Source organism: Tupaia chinensis, unplaced genomic scaffold (genome assembly GCF_000334495.1).
Source record: "Tupaia chinensis unplaced genomic scaffold, TupChi_1.0 Scaffold000659_1, whole genome shotgun sequence".
Lineage (NCBI taxonomy): Eukaryota > Metazoa > Chordata > Mammalia > Scandentia > Tupaiidae > Tupaia > Tupaia belangeri.
In genome coordinates this window covers 985,245-998,940 of record NW_006160181.1, presented here as the reverse complement: position 1 = coordinate 998,940, position 13,696 = coordinate 985,245, and the positions used below count along the sequence as shown (strand labels likewise).

Sequence of the window (13,696 nt, the reverse complement as noted above, 5' to 3'; positions counted from 1 at the left end):
GTTAGACTTGTGCTCATGGAAATGTGTGTGTCACATGTGTTTGCTAGGAGGGTATTTGGATTGATTAGGGTCTTTGGTGATTCAATAAAATATGGGGGGGAAATGGTATAGAAAGCAAACATAGATAACAGAGACAGTGTGGGAGGAGCACATCTTAGTCTATTCCTCTCCCCTAGTCCATCTCACTTCTTTTTCTTTTTCTTTTTTTTTTTTTTTTTTTTGAGAGGTTTTTGCTATAGGGCGCGTGCGCTCGCCAGACAGACAGAAGAGAGACATAGAGACAGAAAGCGAGAAATCACCCCCCAGGGAGGATGGTCACACCGCAATCCCTTCTCCTCCATTCTCCTCTTGGGATCTTGGGCACGCACGCACACGCGCCCAGCATGAGTTTTAAGCCACCGGGTCCAGGACGCGAACCGCGGTCGACTACGTGGAAGTCCAGCGACATAGCCATTACGTTAACTGCTGGTTCCCCCATCTCACTTCTTAACGCTTTGAGCTCTGAACTTAAACCTTAAAGCAACTGGAGGCAAACAGAAAAACAATAAACTGTACTCCTCTCAACAATGCCTAACTCCATACTGTTATACTGTCAGCATCAAAGTCTGCCTATTGAATTCTCATCCTCACCCAAAAAGACAATTTGTTTAATGAATGTGTTCATTTCCCCCCTGCACTGTGGAGAAACAGGGGCAAAAGACCAGGATTTAATCTGAAACAAGAACAGGTGTACCGTCTGTGTCTGCCTGTCATGTGTCCCCAGCCCCTAGAGACCGTGGAGTGACCAGCTGATAGGGTTAGCAATTCTCCTCACTGATGAGCCTTTCTCACTCCATTCCAACTGGTAGACAGGCCCTCTCTCCACTGCGATCCACTGTAGTTTCCTTTTAAAACTCCCCTCTGTCCTTCCTTTTTTATTCTTTATTTTTTTGTTTTTGCCATAGGGCACATGCACTCGCCAGAGAGAGACACAGGAACAGGGAACATGAGAAATAACTCCTCAGGGTAGATGACCACACCAAAATCCCTTCTCTTCTGTTCTCCTTTCAGGATTTTGGGCTCTCGTACACAGCAGGTTTTCAAGCAGCCAGGTCTAGAACTTGAATTGCAGAGTTGGCCATGTGGGTTCCAGTGCCTTAACCACCATGCTGCCTGCTGGTCCTATTCTGCCTTTTCATTAGGATAATGAGACTGCAACAACAGCATAGCATGCTGCTCAGGAGAGCCTTGGCCCTGGAGCCCAAGTGCCTAGGTTCAATCCCAGGCACATGTGTTTTTTTTGTTTTTTTGTTTTTTGTGTTTTGTTGTGAGAGGTTTTCACAATAGGGCGCGTGCACTCGCCAGACAGACAGAGAGAGACAGAGAGACAGAAAGCGAGAAATCACCCCCCAGAGGGGATGGTCACGCCACAATCCTTTCTCCTCCGTTCTCCTCTCAGGATCTTGGGCACGCACGCACACGCGCCCGGCATGAGTTTTAAGCCACTGGGTCTGGGACGCGAACCGTGGTCAACTATGTGGGAGTCCAGCGACGTAGCCATTACGCTAACTGCTGGCTCCCGCAGACACATGTTTTTAGAAAGCAAGTCACCTAAACTCCCATGGCTCCATTTCAATATCTGTGAAATAGAATAATCAATAGTGACTCTTTCATCATGTAAGAATTAATGAGTTAATACGGTGAAGTGCTTGGAACAGTGTCAAATGTACCAAACATGCCCAAAAATTGTCAGAAACTTCCTTGAAAACATAACACTACATGGACAGGGATCTCTATCTGTTTTGTTAATCGCTGTATACCTAATCTCTAGAATGGTTCCTGGAACACAAGAAGTTTTAAATAAATACTAAATAAATCATATTTAATGAGTAAATCTCCTCTCTAGACATGTCTTCTTTTTAACATTATTTGTTCCATGAATGAAAGAGACATAGAGATAGACAGCACCTCCAAAATGAGTCTCCATGTCATTATCCAGGCCCAGATCTTTGTCATCACATCAGGTATATTGCCCTGTAAATTATGGTGATGGTATCAGGAATTTAAAAATTAAGGAATTTTTAACTTTTCAACATGTGTGTAGTTCAGTTTTTCTACAGTTTCTACAGAAACTCTAACAAAATGCAGTTTTGAAGGTTTCTCCTTGGGAGTTAACAAGTAAAGAAGATCATTGTTAATTACTATTTTGTATAAATTTCGCTAAAGTTAACTGTAAAGAAACACCTGCTAAGTCGTAATTTAAGGGGAATCTATTCTTCCCATTTCCAAACCAATATGAATGGATGTTGATATGTAGAGAGGATAGGTATTTGTATGTTTGCAATATGTGTTTTAGATAAATAGGATGGCATCTTTAAATTAGCATATTTGTGAACCTAATAGCATTAAGATTACCTTCAAACGAAAAATCTCTAAGTTTCTATGTGGTTTTCATGCCTTTTATTTCAACATATAATCATACGATTTTAGTGTATTAGATTTGCCGAATTCTAGCTGTGTTTAGAACATCTTCATTCTACATTTCCCTGGTTACATGTGAACTGCTGCCATAGTTTTGGGGTGTAATGAATGTCCACTGCCCTTTTATTTAAGTTCTGAAAAGGGGTAGTGGATATTTTCCCTCTTCTCCTCTCTTAAAACCGTTCATTAAAACTTTGGAAATACAGGGCCACTAAGTCCGCATATCTAAGCAAATTAGTGGGTACTTTTTTTCCCCCTTAAAGCACCAGAGGCCCTTAAATCTTTATTTTCCTTGGTTTAAATTTTTTCTTCAAATCTCTCAGAGCAAGAGAATGAAGATCATGCATATTGAACTCTGACCTGACTGGCATGCTTTCCCGTTTGTACCCTATACGATTTAACTGAATGAAACCAAGGATAGTTTAGGAATAGTCGTCCAAAACAATGTACTGCAGCAGAGCCGCACCAAATCTGGGTAGCCTTAAGGTCTTTCTTAAATTCTCAGAGAGCACACCGTTATGCCTTGTGTATATTTCGAACCTAAATCTTGTTGGTGTGAGTTATCAGTATGTTTGGAAGACCCTGGTTGACGTGTTTTAGACAGTAAGTTCATATTTATATAAATCAGTTGTCCACCATTCGTGCCAGCCAGTGCTTATGATTTCATTTGAGCCCTAAGGATGTGCCCTGCTGTTAATCTTTGGCAGTTGAATGTTACAGAGATCCTTATTTTAATTCTAAGACATACTAAGCAAAACAAGCAATAACAAGGGGGCAATGGGGCATGCTAGTGTTTAAATATGTTCTGTTGTTGCTCTTATTCTGTGCCTCTGTGCATTATTATTTGGATGCATACAATGACAGCATGGAAATTGGCTTTCACAGATAACTACAGTTTTCCAGAAAACCCTTAAACCAATAAATGTAACAATCAAAACAAAACAAAAAAAAAAGAATGAGGCACAAAAACTGCTAGGGCGCTCTGTGTAAAGGGACATAGTCTGTCAATTACATTATATATACATATATACATTATACATACAAATGCACATCATACATATATATGCATAACATGAGAGTTATCATTTTGATCTTTTTAAATGTACAATTCAATGGTATCGAGTGCATGCACATAATTCATGACATCACCATCATCAGCTCTAGGATTACCTTCAACTTGTAAAATTAGAATTCTGTACTCATTAAACTATTAATTCCTCATTCTCTCCTCTCCCTAGGCCCTGGCAACCACCATTCTATTTTCTGTCTCTGTGAGCCAGACTACTCTGGGTACTTCATACACATGAAATCGTATCATATTTATCTTTTTGTAAAAGAGGTTTTTGCCTTAGGACACATGCACTCACTGAAGAGACAGACAGTGAGAGAGAGAGTGAGAAATCACCCCTCCCGGGGGGAATGGCCATGCCACAATCCCTTCTCCATTCTCCTCCCAGGATCTTGGGCATGCAAGCACACATGTCCAACATGATTTTCAAGCCACCATGTCCAAGACTCAAACCACAATCTGCCATGTGGGAGTCCAGTGACGTAACCACTACACCATCTGCTGGCCCCAAATATTTGTCTTTTTGACTGGCTTATTTTACTTAGAATATCCTTAAGGTTCATCATGTTGTAAAGTGCATCAGAATTTCCTTCTTTTGTTTTTTAAGAATTATTTATTTAATTTTACATATCACTATTATTATTTTTATTTTGTTTATGACAGGGTATGTGCACTCACCAGAGAGAGACAGAGAGGGAAAGTGAGAAAGCAAGCCACCAGATCTGGAACTGGACCCACTGTCAGCCGTGTGGAAGTCCAGCACCTTGACCACCACGTCCCCTGTGGGCCCCTTTTTAAGGCTGAAAATATCTCATTGTATAGATATCCATTCTTCCATTGATGAACACTTGAATTGCTACCACTATTTGGCTATCGTGATAATAACATTGCTGTGAATACAAATGTGCAAATACATATTTGTGAGACTATGCTTTCAATTCTTTTGGATACATAACCAGAACTGGTATTACAGAGTCATTTGGTAATCCTATGTTTAAATTTTTGAGAAACTACCATACTGTTTTTCACAGTGGCTAAACTGTTTTACATTCCCGCCAGCAGTACACAAGCCTTCCAATTTCTCCACATCCTCAACAATATTATTTTTATATATAGAAGCCAACCAAATGGATGTGCGTGGCATTTCATTATGGTTTTTATTTGCATTTCCCATTCTGCAAAGGGATGTTGAGCATCTTTTCATGTGCTTATTAACTATTTGCATATCTTCTTTGAAGAAATAGCTATTCCACTCCTTTGCTTTTTTTTGGGGGGGGGTGGGGGGATATGATTCAGTGTGTATATGCATGTGAGGAGTTTTTAGATATGGGTTCAGTGTGTCAAGGTTCTCCTGCCTCAACCTCTTGAGTAGTTCAGACTTCAGACATGTGCCACTGCACCCAGTTTTTTAGGGTGGACCAGAAATCTAACCCAGAAATCCTGCATAGCCTCAGCCTTCTCAGTAGCAGCATCCAATGCACATGACTGTGGCTGGTCATTTGACCTGTTATTTATTTTAATTATTTTTATTTATTGTTTTAATGCCAGAGGATACATGCATGCACATGAGAGAAAAAGAGATAGAGAGAGAGACAGACAGACAGAACCCTCCAATGGGATCTGATCAAGCCTCAATTTTTTCCTCCAGTTTACCCTCCCATTAGTATCCTCCGAACACTCACACATGCCACATTTGTCCCCCCCCCTTTTCTTTTTCAGGTTTCTGTCATAGGGCAAGGTTGTTTGCCAGAGAGACATAGAGAGGGAAAGTGAGAAATCACTATCAGGGGAGATGGCCACACCACAATCCCTTCTCCTCCATTCGCCTCTCAGGATTTTGTACACACACACACACACACACACACACACACACACACACGTGCCCAGTGTGTTTTTCAAGCTGGAACAAGTTTTTTAAATTTAATATAATCCATGTTTTCTCGTGTTGCTTTTGATGTCATAGCCAAGAAATCACTGCCAGACTCAATGTCATGTTTTCCTATTATGTTTTTTTAAAGATTTATTTATTCTTTCATTCATTCATTCATTCACTCATTCACATTCCTTCATTTTAATTTGACCAGAGAGAGACAGAGAGAGAGAGAAGAAAGTGAGAAAGTAAGCTACCAGGTCCAGGACTTGAACCCTGGTTGGCCACGTGGGACTGTCCAGTGCCTTAACCACCACGTCACTTGCTGGTCCCTCCTCCTATGTTTTTAATGAGTTTTGCAGTGTTAACTCTTGTTTAGCTCTTTGGTAATGATTTATATCTTAAGTTGATGGGTAACTGGGCAGTCCTTCTGTTACTGTTATATTATAGTGTGTGTGTGTGTGTGTGTGTGTGTGTGTGTGTGTGTGTGTGTGTGTGTGTCTTCTTTTCCTCTGCCTGTTCTTCTTGAACCACTTTATGAAATAAAGTCCAGTTGAGTTCTTTTTGCCAATATCTCTGGTGCTAGTTCTAGAAGAAGTTCTTGTGCATGTCTTATTGAAACCATTGCTTTCTTCTCTGTCTCTGAGATCAGAGCAATTAGCAAACAAATATCAACTAAAGAATGGCAGTCTTTTCCAATCAGAAGGACTGTTTGGTTTTGTTTTTAGGTTTTGTTTGGCTTTTTTGGTTTTTCTTTTTTACTATAGGGTGTATGTGCTCACTGGACAGATACAAAGAGACAGAAAGTGAAAAATCATCCACCAGGGAAGATGGTCACACCACAATTCCTTCTCCTCCAATTTCCTCTCAGGGTTTTTGGCATGCATGCACAGGTGCCTGGTGTGTGTGTTTTTCTTTTACTTTCTTTTTTATTTATTTTTTTTTGACAGGTTTTTGCTATAGGGCACATGCACTCGCCAGAAAGACAGAAAGAGACAGAGAGACAGAAAGCAAGAAATCACTCCCCAGAGAGGATGGTTACACCACAATCCCTTCCCCATTCTCCTCTTGGGGATTTGGGCATGCATGCACAGGTGCCTGATGTCTTTTTCAAGCCACCAGGTCCAGGAGTAAAACTGTGCAGTTGGTCATGTGAGATCTAGTGCCTTAACCACCATGCCACTGACTGGCCCTATTAGTAGTTATTAATTGTCAACTCTTTCTAATAAGAGTGGTTAATATTTAAAAGACAAAAATGACAAATGTTGGTGAAGACATGGAGAAAGGAGAACTCTTGCACATTGTTGGTGAGGATATAAATTAGTACAGCCATTATGGGAAAGTTACAGAAGATCCTTGAAAAATTAGAAGTAAATCTATCATATGGCCCAGTAATCCCACTACTGGATACATAGTCAAAATTAGATCAGAACATTGAATAGATATTTGTGCTTCCATGTTAATTGCAGCATTTTTTACAACAGCCAAGATATGAAATTAACCTAAATGTCCATCAATGAATGAATGGATTTTTTAAAGTGGTGTGTATATTTATATATATACACAATGGAATACCATTTGGCCATAAAAAAGGATAAAAATCTGTCATTTGTGACAGCATAGTTGAGCCTGGAGGACATGTTAAGTGAAATAAGTTAGTCGTGGAAAGACAAATACTGCAAAAATTTTATTTATATGTGAAATCCAAAAAAAAAGAAAAATTTGACCTCAAGGAAGTGAGAATAAAATAGAGGTAACCAAGGGACTGGGAAGAATAGAAGGGATGGAGAAATAGGAAGAAGTTGGTCAATAGGTACAACATTTCAGTTGGATAGGAGGGAAAAGTTAAGGTACTTTAATGCACAGTAGGGGAACTATAGGTAACAATAACAAAATATATATTTCAAATAGCTAGAAAAGAGGAATTTGAATATTCTCACAACAAAGAAGTAATGAATGCTTAAGGTGATGGTTATGCTAATTATGATGACCTGATCATTATTCAATGTATATATGTATCAAAACATCACATTGTATCCACAAATACATACAATTATTATGTCAATAAATTCTTTTTCATAAAAGAATGAGGGCCATTGCCCCACCCAAGTGCTATCTCCCAGAACACCATCAGCCACCGAGCTAACTGGGAGTAAAAGACCAACTAGACAGCTGCATGGATGCGATGGCATTCCACTCTGACTCTCTCCTGCCCTGCACCTCCTGCATTACTGCTCACCCTAGAGTCACCAGGAGAGAAGCAATCCAGACAGGTGTGGGCCTCCTCATGGGAGGGCTTGAACACAGTATGGAAATCACAAGTTAAAAAGTTCTAGAAAGCAGGCACACCCTGGAAGGAAGCCCAGACACGCCAGTATCTTTACTGTATTCAAATTACATGAGCCAAGGGCCAAACTTATTATGAGAAGTCTGTGTGTAATGAGAAAATGAGTGAAATGCTGTCTTTGTACCAAAGAAACAATCCAGGTAAGGAGGCTGCTGTGTACAACCCCATGGTAGAGAGCACCAACTTTGGAAGCCCAACAAACACAGGTTTGAATTCTGATTCCTCTACTTACTAGCTATGTGACCTTGCCCTATGTGACCTTGCTAAGTTATACTTCTGAGCACCACTTTCCTTGCATATAAAACAAGAATAATAATATTAACTTTGCAGAGCAGTTAAGGATTAAATAAGACAACCCCTAAGTGGTTAGCATGGGGCCTGGCACAGAGTGAGCACCGGGTAAATGGTGTGATCCACAGTAGAAATGGTAATAGCAAAATGGTGTGTAATGGCACCAGCCTGGCATTCAACTCCATCAACTCCTATCAGCAGAGACACTTAAATAGCGCTAGAGATGCTGCCCAGGTGTGAAATGGGAGATGGGGAACGGCAGCTCCTCAGACCATCTTATTTCCCTTGCGGTTCATCTTAATGAACTAAGGATAATATGGTGACAAAGAAACATGTTCATCAGGGCCAGGCAGTAGTGCAGTGACAATGCTACTAGGCCCACATGAAACATGTTTTAGGTTTCTGTCCCAAAACCTCTTTGAGCACACCTCATGTGTCCATGATCCAGCATGAAGATCTTATGGACTCTCTCTCTCTCTCTCTCTCTCTCTCTCAAAATAAAAAAATAAATAAAATAAAAAATAATGACCTGGGCCAGCAGGTAGCATAGTAGTTAAGGTGCTGGATTCCCACATAGTTGGTCACAGTTTAAGTCCTGGACCAGGTGGCTTGAAACACACACCAGGCATGTGTGCATGCATGCCTAAAATCCCAAGAGGAGAATGAAGAAGAAGGAATTGCGGCTGGGCCATCCCCTCTGAGAGGTGATTTCTCACTTTCTGTCTCTCTGTCTCTCCAGCAAACACATGTGCCTTATAGCAAAAATCTCCCAAAAAAAAAAAAAAATTCATGTGGAGTGGGTATGATGCTTACCCAAAATCCTGAGAGAAGAATGGAGGAGAAGGGATTATAGTGTGGCCATCCCGCCAGGAAGAGTGATTTCTCACTTTACCTCTCTCTGTCTCTCTGTGTCTCTCTGATGAGAGAGAGAGAGACCTATAGCAAAAACAAGCACCCTATGGCAAAAACCTTAAAAGAAAGAAAGAGAGGAAAGAAAGAAAAAAGAAAGAGAGAAAGAAAGAAAGAAAGAAAGAAAGAAAGAAAGAAAGAAAGAAAGAAAGAAAGAAAGAAAAAGAAAAGAAAGAAAAGAAAGAGACTTAAAAACATAAAATCAAAAACATATTCATCATACAGCATGGCAGCTCAACCCAAGCCCAGTATCTTATCTGGGGCTTATCTCAGGAAACAGCCTACCTTCTCACCAACTGGAAAACTTTGCTATATTAAACTTGTTGAGAAACAGAATGGCAGTTTCCAATGGAATAGCACCTTGGAGGATTTTCAAAAATACAAATAGCTTTGGGCCAGTCCCTGTTCTAAAGACTTCGTGTATATTAATTTATTTAATCATCATGACATATTTAAGAGGTAAGAACTATCATCAACCCTATTTTATAACTTGGAAACTAGAGCACAATGGAGCTGTCATTTGCCCAAGGTCATAGGCAATAAATGGGTTTGAACTTAGTAAGATTCTACAGTTCATATCCTTAGTTTCTGGACTCTGATACCTAATTTTTTTTTCTAAAATTTGCTTATCTTATTCATGATAGAAAGTGCATATGTGCATGCATACATGCACACAAGAGAAACAGAAGCAACCTTGTCAGGGTCTCATAACAACACAGCCCCCTCTCTCAGCCCTCCAGCTCCTCAAGATCCTGGGCATGCACTCACATACCTGGTGTATTTCAGGTCAGGCTAGGAACCTGGACCTGAAGTCAGTCATGTGGCTTCCAACACTGAAGTTCAATACACTAGCTATGCCACAGAGGCTGGGCCTCAGAAACCAATTTTTATTTTATATTTTATTTTATTTTTCCCATCAGGCACATATGCTTGCAAGAGAAAGAGAGGCAGAGACAGTGAGAGGGAAAGTGAGAAATCACCTATCATTCCTGGTAGATGGGGGGAGAGAATGGCCATGCTACAATCCCTTCTCTTCTCTTCCATTCTCCTTTCAGGATTTTGGGCACATATGCACACATACCCAGCATGAGTTTCAGGCCACTGGGTCCAGGACTTAAACTGCAGCCAGCCATGTGGGAATCCAGCACCTTAACCACCACACTACCTGCTGTCCCAAGACCTATATTTTAACAACTTATTTTCATGTCTTTTTCTACCTACCTTGTGAGCTGTGAAAGCGGCAGTGGGTGGCAGTGGGTTGGTGGAGACAATAGTTCAAATCATAATCAGAGAGTTCAAGGGCATGAAAAGGACCATCCAACCTCTAGAGTAAAACCACAAAACTGGATGGCTCTATAATTGAACCCTAAAATTTACTAAAGCTCCACCTTTATCCTAACAGTGGAGACAGACCTTCTCCTTTCTGGTCCAGAGATCTAGAATCCACCTGGACAAATACAGCTGGGCTCAGGTCACTGCTAGAAGAAGCACTGAAAGCAGCTTCCCTGATTTTCTCACTCAATGCCCCTCCCATATCTCAACCAGGGAGGCAGAGAATTAGGCACAGCCTTCCACTGCGGGGCAAACCAAATGGCCACATTCAGAAACTCTGGACACATGCAAATTCCCTTCCCCTGGAGGAAATGTCATTCCAGGCCTACCTAGATTTGGAGATGGACAGGTCCCACCTGAAAACCGCACACTGAAGGCTGGGTGTTGTGGTTGGAGTCCTCTTCAGCCTGTCACCATGACTGAAAACACACCATTTGGACTTCTTTCTCGGTAATTAATTTCTTGTTTTCTTTATTTCTTTTTTTAAAGAGTTTTGTTTTTTTGCTTTTTGCTTTGTTTTGATTTTCCTTAGGGCATGTGCACTGGCCAGAAAGAGAGACAGAAACAGTGAGAGGGAAAGTGAGAAATCACCCTCCAGGGAGATGGCCACTCCACAATCCCTTCTCTTCCATTCTCTTCCCAGGATCTTGGGCACGCACATATACATGCCTGAAATGAGTTTCAAGCCACCAGGTAGGCACTCGAACCACGGTCAGCCAGGTGGGAGTCCAGTGCCGTAACTGCTACACCATCTGCTGACCCTGGGAATTCATTTCTGACGTCTGTCCTGGTATCTCTTACAGACTTCAATACTCTCTTTATCCATTTAGTTCTCATAGCAAGAGTCAGATGGTGGCTTCTGAGTCCCTGACAATATTACAATCTAATGTTAATTCCTCTAAATGACTAAATGAGATATGGCCCATTGTGTTTGTGGGATTTTTCCTTTATTCATGATATAACATGTGCACACACATGTGAGAATGAGAGAAAAGCACCCTTCGCAGGATCTGGTCATGCCGTGAGGCCCTTCCTCCAGTCCTCCAGCCTGCGGGATCTTGAGCACTTGCACGTGTACCCATGTAGTTCAGGCTGGCCAGGCAGGGGGTTCAAACTGCAGTTGCCATGTGGGATCCAGCTTCTCTTGAGGAGTACATTAGTACTACACCACAGAGCTGGCCCAGATTCAGTTTTTTGTTTATTTAAGTTTATGTATTTATTTATGTCTTCATGAACAAGAGAGACAGAGAGACAGTCCCCCCAACAGAGCCTTTATGCTATGATCTACCCACCCCACAGCCTCCGCCAACCCTGGATAATGGGCGCTCTTGTGCCTGACATACTTGGAAGGACTCCAGACTTGAGCCAGGAACTTTCCCATGTGGGTCAGCCTCACAGAGCATCATATGTTACTGCTGTACCACCGCTTAGCCCCTGTTTGGTTTTTCACTGTTGCTGCTGCTGCCATTTTGCACTTGGAGGTAAATGATCGAAAACTCTAAACAAAAACTCAGCAAGAAAACAGGGGATACGAACATTCACCAAGGGCTGATCAGGTTCCAGGCTCTGTTCTAAGTAAGTAAGTGCCCATGTATGAGCAAGGACGCAGGGGACGCAGGGGACTGAAGGAGGTTAGATGGTTTATGAGAGTCGTGCAGCTAACCGAGACTGAGCCGTGATTCACACCAAAGTCAGCCTGTCTCCACGTCCTTAACGATGCTGCTGTTTCACAGACGATGAAGCCACAGTTGGAGGGATAAAGTGACTTACCCAAGGCCACAAAGCCAGTGGGGTACAAAACTGAGACTTAGTCTGACCTTCCAGATCCCTAAGCCAGGTACTCACCTTTTTGGGATAATGGAAGATTCTAATCACCTCCAAGAGAGGAAACACCTGTGCAACTTGCTGGCCCGTGGCTGTCCAGCCAAGTTCTGTGACGCACAAGACAGAAAAAGGAGGCACTGAAGCCTGCTCAGTTCTCATCCAGGTCACCCCCAGGATGAGTTCGCACCCCCAAGCGTGTCTGAAGAACCCCCTCTCAAGCCTAGGGCTCCTTAGATGTTTCCTTTAATCCCCCACCCAGGCCTTGCCCTTGCTGAGCTCTCCTAATCTCTCCCATATGCCTAGCACCCTGAGACCCCCCACAGTGGGTCCCTGACTTCCAGCCCAGCCTCATCAGAACACTTAGCCCCTCTATCCTGCTCAAAGATGAGAACTCTCGGGGGCGGGGCTGTTGCCTCCCCATCAAACAGACACCTGCCATCGCCTCTAGTGAACCACTCTCCTCCTACTGCTCAGGGCGGAATGCGTAGGTCTGGAAATCCAAGAGGGAGATGCGTGTGCTGGTCCCTATCCCTTACCTTCATTTTCACCCACCAGGGAATGGTCTCCGGGGAGGTTTTTCCCCTTGAAGAAAGGTGAGACTCTGTTGCCAAGGACATAAGCCAGTCTCCACTCTACGAATTCAAGGTGAGTCCTCGTGGTTAAAACTCCCAAGAGGGAAAACAGAGACTAAGATGGCTTTGATCTCACCTTCTAACGCCAGCACCACCGAGAGTGCAGATTCCTCACATCAAATGCACAATCCATGTCTGTGCTTTAGACCCCAACACGCAGGCCACTCTTAAAATCAAGAGCCTGAGCCAGCAGGTGGCATGGTGGTTAAGGAGCTGGATTCCCATATAGTTGACCACGGTTCGAATCCTGCACCTGGTGACTTGCTTTCTCATTCTCTCTCTTTCTCTCTTTGTCTGTCTCTCTCTGGAGAGTGCATTCTTCCTGTAGTAAAATAATAATAATAGTTATTATTATTATTATAAATAAAATTAAATAATTACTTAAGAAAAATAAATGAAACCAAGAGCCCTTCTCCTCTTCCTCTTGCAAGCTCTAAGGATTTTTTTTCTTTTTTTAAGTTCATTTTCATGTATTTCTTCAATGAACAAAAGAAATATAGATACAGGGAGACAGTATCCCAACAAGGTCCTGATGCCATGATCCATCCCCAGCCTCTGCAAGCCCCAGGTCATTGGCACATGGGTATCCAGCATGCTCAGGGAGATCTCAGAATGCAAACCCAGCATGGATCAACCTTAAAGAGTATCTCATTTTATCACTGTACCACTGTCCAGCCCCTGACTTCTTCTTACTTCTCCTCTGCAGTAGTCCTGTCACCCCTTTGTCCCTTGGGTTTGCAGTCATCATTGTTGGTTGGCAACTATCCAATATTTCCCTCCCCCACCTTCTTGCCCACAGACCCCATCTTCCATTACAAAGGCTGAAAATGCCCAAGATTGGTTTCTTTTTTTTTTCCAGAGTACACTGTATATTGTCTCAATCAAGCACATCAACAAACATGTTATTGTCAGTAAATAATCTTCCATTTCTTGTTTTCTGTATGTTTTGCTTTCCCCCCCCC

The 13,696-nt window shown here is 42.1% G+C and overlaps 1 protein-coding gene across 3 annotated transcripts in view; it reads right to left on the bottom strand.

Annotated features, from left to right (window-relative positions):
- The window catches only part of S100A7 (S100 calcium binding protein A7), a 43,917-nt gene that overhangs the window by 10,717 nt on the left and 19,504 nt on the right, over positions 1-13,696 (bottom strand). The window contains exon 1 of one of the 3 annotated variants that reach the window (XM_027776301.1): positions 10,608-10,820. The exons of the other annotated variants lie outside the window; for them this stretch is intronic. The gene's annotated coding sequence lies outside the window, so the exon portion shown is untranslated. Of the gene's footprint in view, positions 1-10,607; positions 10,821-13,696 lie in introns of those variants that run through there. 3 annotated transcript variants of the gene reach the window in all.